This window comes from Mus musculus, chromosome 17 (assembly GCF_000001635.26).
Source record: "Mus musculus strain C57BL/6J chromosome 17, GRCm38.p6 C57BL/6J".
In the NCBI taxonomy this organism is placed as follows: domain Eukaryota; kingdom Metazoa; phylum Chordata; class Mammalia; order Rodentia; family Muridae; genus Mus; species Mus musculus.
The window spans coordinates 27,513,827-27,523,154 of NC_000083.6; the positions used below are offsets into that span (position 1 = coordinate 27,513,827).

The 9,328-nt window shown below is 53.6% G+C and overlaps 1 pseudogene; it reads left to right on the forward strand.

Moving 5' to 3' along the window:
- The first annotated feature begins 8,743 nt into the window (after positions 1 to 8,743).
- Positions 8,744 to 9,018, forward strand: Gm16005 (annotated as a pseudogene).
- Positions 9,019 to 9,328: the final 310 nt, after the last annotated feature.

A 9,328-nucleotide genomic window follows, 5' to 3' on the forward strand; every position in this document is an offset into this window, starting at 1 on the left:
CCCCCTGCGGCATGCTCATTTGCACATTTCTGTCATAGCATGCCAAGGAAGGAAACTGAGGCCCAGAGACGTCAATCCACCTGCCCAGGTCTCACGATCTGTGGAGAGGAGCGCTTTTACCCTGAAGCACTAACACCCCAGAGCCCCCAAAATAGGGGAGCAATTTACACACACACACACCCGATCCACTGAACACGGTGTAACAGGTGGCCTGAACTAGCCCCAAGAAGAGTTCCTCAGCTCAAGAGGTTGGCAGCTCGCTGCCCCCTTCCCCTCGCGTGGGCTTTGATGATCCCGGAAGGGTGCCTTCGAGGCAGGCCTAGAGGAAGGCAGGGACAGACCACGCAATCCTTGAAGAGCTGCAAACAGGCCCAGACTGCAGAAGTGGCTTCCCCGGGAGCCCCAAGAAGTGGCGAGCCTCATCCTGGGTGCTACCGTGCTGGGGAGCCAGGGGAGTGGGTGGCTGCTAACAGCTGGAGAGGGGGCCAGGGCGCAGAGTGCCACCTGGTGTTCACTGTGCCCAGGCCTGAGACACTCCGCCATCCTGACTGCTAGACCCCCTGATTTCCAAAGAACCTAGAGGAATGCTTGGGAGAGTCCAGGACTAGCAAGGCCCGAGCTATCTCTGTCTGCTTCTCTCCCTGATCCCCTACCAATGCAGGCCTCCATCGCCAGCTCTCCAGACCATGAAGGCCAGCGCGGTGACTGTTCACCACCGTTCATGCAGTGCCTGGCCCCGGGCCTGGACCCCATTGAGCTTAGGAGTGTTTGGTGTATGAATAACTGTTGTCAAACTGTGTACTCTTGTTGTTGTCACATGGAATGACCCAAATACATGTCTCCTTTACCAAGTCGGCCCGCGGTTTCTGAGAGAAGTGTGCAGATTGTTCGTTCATCTATGCTTTGTCGTGTGTAACTGACACCACTCACAGCGACAGGGCCATCTCCACGTCCCTGGGTCCTCATCCAGCCCCTGGGTCCTCCTACAAAGCCAGCATAATGGAATTGGGCTGCCTTTCTGGGCTCCTGTAAGTGGGAGCTGCCGCACTTCCCGTACAGAACATAATCCCAGCATCCTTTGGTTGGTTGGATAGATGGAGCTGAAAATTACACGGGCCCTGGTTTATTGAGAACCCAAAGGACCACATCAGACACTCCCTACCCCTGCCCCTCAGTATCGCCTCTACTCTGGCCATAATTATCCCCCACCTCCCACCAGCTGTGTTTCTAAAGGCTGTGTTTTTCAGCGATTAAAAAAAGAAACTGCTGCTGGCAGATGCTGAGCCTGTGGCTGGGCCGGAGAGCCTGTAAGTCCCCAGCCAAGACCTACATCTGCCAGACAGCCATGACACCTCAGACCACTGAAGCCCGGTGTATTCCCCCATCAGCCCTTAGCCATGGGCCCCAGGTGGCCTGACTCCTCATCCAGTTTGCTCTTTGTGCCCATCATGGAGAAGAATGGACAAGCACACATGCCCTCCCCTGGTATCTTCTGCCAGGGAGCCAGCCTCAGTGGAGGAATGATGGCCAGAAGTGACTTCCCAGGAGTCACGCAGTGCCCTGCCTGGACCTGCTTTTCCAAGGTCTCATTCAAACCACTATCTCCTAAGAACCAACTGCAGACCCTGGACCTCAGAGCTGGTTCAGGCTGGATGGAAGGGGGACAGGGCTGGGTCCTCTTTGCTGAGAGCCACTGGATGTGGGGTCCTCAACCTTTGTGAGCATGGAGTTCTCCATCTGTCTGACCTTTGACTGAGTTGAGGGTGCCTCTCAAGATTCCAGAGTGGGTAAAGCCTCGTTCCAATACCCTTTGAAGAGGTGGGGAGGCCACAAGGGCCCATCCCTGAGTCTTCTTGATGCGGAGGAAGGGTACTTAGCTCTGCCCTACGGGTTCAGGACTGTGCCCTGGAAGTTGTTCCTGAGATCTGACCTAACTCCTTCCTGCTGCAGCAGATTCTTTCCTTCTTCGAGCTCGTATTTTGTGGTTTGGGTTTTTTTCCTCTTTAATACATTTGTGTGAGTGTCTATCCATCTGTATCTGTGATTGCGAGATGTAATCATACTACAGCACACTCACAGAAGTCTGGTGATCAACTGTCAGGAGTTGGCTCAGGATGGCACCTTTGGTGCTCAGCCCCTTACCCACTAAGCCATCTCACCATACAGCCCTGGTTTTGGCTTTTTTAAAGACAGTAACCTACTACAGAGCCCAGGCTAGCCTTAAACTCATAGCTATTCTCCTGGCTCGGCCTCTTGGGTACTGTACCTATACCCACTATTTCGTTTTGTTTTTGAGACAGAAATGGCATTGAACTCCTGACCTTCTGCCTCAGCTCCCGAGTTGTGGGGTTGCAGGCATCCAGAATGCTCTGTTTGTACAGCTCCGGGATCAACCAGGGTTTCATGACTGCTGGGCAGATGCTCTACTCACTGAGCCACATCCCAGGCACAACACCTGATGTTTTCAGCTGATTTTTGCAGTACTGAGATTTGAACCTAGGACTTTATGCATGTTAAGCAAGTCCTTTATTTGTTTGTTTTGGTCTTTGATTTTTGTGTTTTGGTTTTGGTCTTGATTTTGGTTTAGGTTTTGACTTGATTTGGTTTGGTTTGGTTTGGTTTGGTTTGGTTTGGTTTGGTTTGGTTTGGTTTGGTTTGGTTTTTCAAGGCAGGGTTGCTCTGTGCAGCCCTGGCTGTCCTGGAACTCACTGTGTAGACCAGGCTGACCTCAACCTCAGAGATCCACCTGCCTCTGCCTCCCAAATGCTGGGATTAAAGGTGTGTGCCACCACCCACTGCCACCTGCTCTTCCAGAGACCTAGGTTCAATTCCCAGCACCCACATGATGCCACACACTGTCTGTAACTTGAGTCGCAGGAGATCTGACACCCTCTTCTGGCCTCCTGGGTACCCAAGCACATACATGGTACACAGACATACATATGGACATGACACCTATATACCTAAAAATGATTCTTTTACTATCTTTAAATAATCTGTGTGTGGAAGTCAGTTCTCTTTCCATCATGGTGTGGGTCCTGGTCAGACTGTAGTCTCAAGCACCTTTGTCCACTGAGCATTCCTGCTGGCCTGTCCCCAACTCCCTGTCCTCAACTCCCTCTTCATGCCTGTATCCTGACCTCCCCCAAAAGAAAAAAAAGAGTTTGTCCACTGTGCCAGCCGCTTAGCTGGAGTCGCAAAGCCGTCCTGTGACTCCTGCATTCAGAGAAATCTAATAGGAGAGAACCATTGTCTTTGAAAGCCCTGCAGTTGGGGTCCATTACAGTAAGTCACGGTGAGCATGGTCCTGGGAGGACTTACGGACTCTCTGACAAATGGCCGAGGTCGCAGCCATGCCTTACCCTCTGACCCTGAGGGTTTCCATCCTGTCCCCCCCCTAGACCAGCCAATCAGGTAGAAATGTCTATTTAAATACAGCTGCACCCTGGCAGAATGCAGAGAGCCAAGTCACCATGCAGGCACCCAGGGGTCAGAGGTCACCTTGACTTGGGGTTGCAAGATCAGGGTAGGGACTGCAGGAAATCAGTGCCACCTGCTCCTAGAATCACACAGCCCTTTCGTGCAGAAGACAGAAACCAAGTCTCAAGGGCACAGACACTGGCAAATTTTCTCACTCGGTCTTAGGGACAGGAAGGGACAAGGCTTAGCTATCTCTCTAGATCCACACCGTCCATCTGTCTTTACAGGCAAACAGCAGAAGGTAAGGACAGGTATCCAGCATGGCTGGGCTAAGCTACACCTCCCAGAACCACAGCACCTGCCACAGGAGGACTCCAAATGGAAGACATTCCGCAGTGTCCCAGGCACCCCTTAGCACCCTGCATCATAGGAAGAGGATACAGGACAAGAGATCAGGGGGACAGGGGTCTCTCTGCCCCTTGCCACTAACATGAAGACTGCACACAGGGGCCAGGGCAGGAGGAACATCAGACAGAGAGGCAGAAGAGAGCAAGGGCGCTTCCAGGCCCACATTGCTTCCCAACTGTTGCTCCAGGGTTTCCTGGTCTGAAAGCGATTTCCTTGGTCAGCCTCAATTTCCCAGCAGTGAAGAAGGAGAAGCAGGGGAGGCTGGGAAAATGTCTGCTCCAGCGTCGAGCCATGGCATGAAAACCCAGAGAAGACAGAGATCTCTCCTGCCCCTGAGCTAGAGAGCAGAAAGTGGTCTCGTGCACCCAAGGACCGCGAAGGCTAGTTCATGGAGCACCCGCTGCCTCGAACCTTTGAATGGCTGGGAATGGGAATTTCTCAGATAGGCAGGCCTCCAGGGTGGGAAGCTTTGGGACAAGGGCCTTGAAGGATGCACGGGTTTAAAAACCAAAAGATCCAGATGTGAGGGGTGTAACACAGCAGGACACACCTGAATCCTCCAAAGGCCTCTGACTGCCGCCTGTCTGCACAGTGAATGCACAGAGCATACAGCTGGCGCTCAGAGACCAGTGAGAGGCTGACTTCCCTGACAAGAAAGGCTGCCTCCTACCCTGCTCCTTTCCACTCTCTCCTCCCCTTTCCCTGTCTCTCTTTTTTTTTTTTTCTTAAGACTCAGGATTTCTCGGCTTCTTTGCCACTCTGCAATTTAAAACTACTTATCATCTCTCCCGCTCTCCCCACACGTCCAGGGGCTGTCAGCCGCGAGCCAAATGTCATTAGGATGGATGTCACAAGCCCAGATGTCAAAATACAATTAACATTTAAAATCTCCTCCCGCCCTCAGCCTGGTGGCCAGCCATTCCGCAGCTCCTTCGGCTGAGTGGCAGGGCCCCTGAGCTCCAAGAAGAGCTGCCAGGTGACAGGCACAAGAGAGGACACCATCCAGCCGGCTACTTGGACTGATGCACAGGCCTACAGGGGGACAGGGGAGGAGAGGGGAGACCTGGAGCAATGTCAAGCTTCCCCCCTGCAAAACCCCTCCCCCCAAGTCTCCTCCATCCTGTCTTCCTGCTGAACCTCATCTGTTGTCCACATCTCAGGACATTCTGCCTCTGCCCTGCCAACACTCTTAGGCCTGCTGTCCTATCTGGTGCTGTCCCAGCCTGGCCATCAACTGAATCATAATATGGTCTGCCACTCAACTCTAGCCTGGATGGGAAAAAAAGGAAGGACCAGGAGTAAGGCACCCCCACGATTGGGGCTGGTGCCACACAGCCCAGCTGATAGGTGAGTGGGGTGCCCCTCTGTCAGCCACCCCCCCCCCACTGCAGCCCTGGCCTATTTAGGAAAATGCTGGACAGCGGCCATGGAACTGTATCTAACTGTAGGGGACCAGGATGGACAGAAATCTGGAAACGCCACCGGACAGTTCACTGCCAGCCGCCAGAGGAGGCCATCGATCCAAGGGCTTCTCTGAGGTTATCTTCAGACGGAGCACACAGCACCATGAAAGCTGGGCTGACCCAGAAAAAAAGCCCATGGAGGTTGCAGGGAGGGGAACAGGATCTCGTGCCTTGGCCAGGGGCAGAGGTCACAGCTGCAAGGACACACCCCCAGTCCCTGGTGACCTCTGACTCCGCCCCTCCTGCCTTTGCCTCTCAGCCACCTCACCCCTGCGCAGACCCCCAAAGAGGACAAAGCAGGCTGGGGAAGAAAAGCTTACACCGCAGGCTCCTACCCTCGTGGGCTGCATTCTAATGGCGTTTGATTGGATCGGATGCGCTCTTAATTCCCTCCTGGGACATCAGAAGGAGGGTAGGGAAGAATCTTTAATTCATCAAACTGAAATATTAATAGACTTTCAACCAGCTGGAGTGGGACGTGGGGCCCCCACAATGGAAAAAGAGAGGGACAGGCAGGCGAAGGTGGGAACGGCAGAGGAGGAGAAGAGCTGTCCCCACCCAGGGTGGGGTTGTGTCACTGGGTGCGGGAAGAAAAAGTTTGTAAGCTTTCAGGTGGGCCACCAAGACCACGTGAGTCAGCCACTCCTGTAACAACCCACACGGGGGATCAGAGGACACTTAGAAGCCAAGCCAAAGTTACTAGGCCAGTGTGGCACGCAGATCCCAGGACCCTGGAGAAACCAAGTCAGCTTAGCCCAGTGCTCAGTCTCAGAGACCCCAAGGCAGGATCCCCACCTGATGTCAAAGACGCCATTCCAAGGCAACTCTCCCTCCACACTGCCCAGGTGCAGGCTGCCGAGAAACGAGCCACACCACGGCCCGGAGAACACAGACCAAGGAGGCTGGGGTAGTCAGCCAAGGTGTTCTACTTAGCACACATCTGTGGGCTCAGGAGCATCTAATTTGAGGCCAGCCTGGGCTACACGAGGAAACCCTATCTCAACACAGCACCAATCCAGGATCACAAGAGGGTGTAGTCCCCTGGAGCTAACATGCCCCAAGGTTCAAAGCTCCACGGCCCACACCAAAGCCACAGTCACAGTGCAGTCAGGCCACCCCTATCTACAGCATCTCCTCTACAGAGAGGCAACACTCCATGGGTCAGGTTGGGCAGATCTGGAGGCAGCACCCAATGGCCCCCTCTCACCCTCTGTCCAGATCCCTTCTCTACCCCCAACTCCCCCTCAACCTTATAAGCCCAAGTGGAGAATTTTAGGGTACTCATGTCCGTGGTTCTCCTCCCAAAGATGGAGGAATTATGTGTCTCCTCCATTTCTATACCTTGTAATGTGTAACTAATGTTATCTGGGCACATGATCAGTGGGCTATCTCTTACCAAGTTTAGGCTTCAGAAAGTGTGGAAATGGACCAAAAGCAGCAAAGAACATGAGAGGCCTAGGGTGGGGTGGGGGGTCCTGCAGGGCCCCGACCCTCCCCTGCACCAGTAGCAGCATGAGTGAATTGTTCTAAGGATCGTCCACAGGATGAAATTCCCTTTGGCCTCGGGCCACCACCTTCAAATAGAGATGGGCTCTCAGGTGCCGGCGGCGAGCAGAACCTGGGTACGCTCCCATCGCGGGCCTGCAGCGCCGCCTCGTGGCCGAGCGGCCTCACTGCACGCGCTGGCCGGCCGCTGGTGCGTCCGCGGATCTGAGCGGGACCCAGGCTCAGGTGTGAGTTGGCAGGAGCGGGAGGAGGGGGAGACGCCGGGATGCAGAGAGTTGTTTTCACCTGAACAGATTCCGGGAGGAGGCAGCGGGGGTGGCAGGGCCCCTATTTCAGGACCATTTTCCAGCTGGGCCGCCGCCCTCAGATTCGTGCGCAGCCACTCACCTGCAATGACGACAAGGCTTTTCTAATCCACATATGCCCTTTGAAAGAGACCCGTGCGGGTCCCCGGTTTCTTGAGTGGGCTGCGATGCCGAGGTGTGGAAGCCAGCAAGGATGGGTAGAAAGTTGTAACCGTCAGCCTTTCCCAATCCCAGTTCCCTCCTTCTCTCACCCTTGCTGCACGCTCGAACCACAAGGACTCCGACTAAGTTTGAGGCTGCACCTCAAACCAGCCAAACCCAAATCTATGCAAAACGCCCGTGATTTCTCTTTTGTAAACTTAACCCAAGTTACAGTCATTTGAAAACAAGCAAACTCTATTGAGAAAAACCACCATCAGTTTGGCCTGTAGGAAAGGCTGGGGGTGGGGGTGGGGGTTCTCTTGATTAATTGATGTGGAGGACCACAGTTTCATCCTGAGACAAGTGTAAGAAGGTAAGCTAGACCCAGGCATGGAAGCAAACAGGTTCGATCCCAGCATTCAGAAGGCAGCCATGGCTACCCAGGGAGACATGTCTGAAAAGAAAGGGCAGCCATGGCAGTTACTGTCCTGGTGTGGACAGCGAGCAGTGACTCTCCGTGTGTCTGTGTTGACTCCTGACTAGGTTTACATCACTGATGGGCTGTGATCAGGGCCCCGTAAGCCAAGTGCGCCCTGTGTTCTCCAAGTTGCCTTTGGGCTACATCTTTATCACAGCAATAGACAGCAGACTTGCACAAGGTCCCCAGCCTCGAACTCTCCAAAATAGAGCAGGGACTCAGTGCACACAGCTGCACTCTCAGTGCAGGGAAGGAAGGCTGTCCTGAGGTAGCCCCCTCCTCAGCAACCCCAGAGATGTGTGGGGTGACAGGGGAGGCGACAAAGAACTCAGCCTCCTGAGCATTGTCAGCCCTAGCAAGGCCAGGCTGATATTCCCAAGAGAGGTGTGACATTTGTGCCTCTGTGTGTACCCATGTGTGTATCTCTAGAGCCAGAGGTTCAATATGTCTTCCCTAATAGTCTCTCCTTACTGGGGGGGGGGGGGTGGACCGTTTCAAGACAGGGTTTCTCTGTGCAGCCCTGGCTGTCCTGGAACTCACTCTGTAGACCAGGCTGGCCTCGAACTCAGAGATCCACCTGCCTCTGTCTCCCAAGTGCTGGGATTAAAGGTGTGTGCCACCACCACCACCTGGCTCTTCCTTACCCCTCTTTGTTTTAACTGTGGCATGGTTTGTTTTATTTTAATTGGTAGGTTACTTTGTGAAGACACCATCTCACTATTTGGGTCCACCTGGTCTTGAACTTACAGAGATGTACAAATAACAGAGATAGGAGTGGAGATGGTGGGCAGAGGGGCTGGGGTGTTCCATGGTCTACCCTCAGACAAGGGACAGAGGGCTTTATGTGGGACTCTGCCATCTTGGGCAGAGAGAAGGGGTTGAGATGGGGGTGTGGGGTGTCCTTTAACCAAATGGCTTATCTTGGCTTAGATGAATGGGCCTTCAAGCTCTACCCAAAAATGTTCACTAGACTGGGCCATCAGGATGGCTTTTTGGCCTCGCCAGTGGAAGCAAGATGATGAATGTCATCCTTTGGAAAGCGTCGCAATAAGACACACACGCTGTGCCACCACTGTAGCTCCAAGGCCTACCACCTTCAGAAGTTGACCTGTGGCAAGTGTGGCTCCCTACTGAGCACAAGAGAAAGTATAGCTGGAGTGCCAAGGCTAAGAGACGAAACACTACCGGGACTGGTCAGATGAGGCACCTAAAGATTGTCTACCGCAGACATGGATTCTGTGAAGGAACAACACCTAAACCCAAGAGGGCAGCTGTCGCAGCATCCAGTTCATCTTGAGGATTCCAATCAGTCAAAAAAAAAAAAGATGGTTCATGAAAGAGGAAAGAAGGAAGGAAGAAGGAAGGAAGAAGGAGGAGGAAGAAAGAAGAAGAGAAGAGGAAGAGAAGGAAGAGGAGGAGGAGAGGGGGGGTAGAGAGAGAAGCACAGGGCTTGCCATCTCCCTAGGACCCACATGGGCCTCTCCATGCAGCCCTTATGCAGAAAATAGGAAACCTGAGGTCACAGCAACCGGCTGGCTCAGGCCAATATTAAGCAAAAATAAGACACAATCATAAGAAGTGAATTGGCACCTGATGGTCATTGCCGG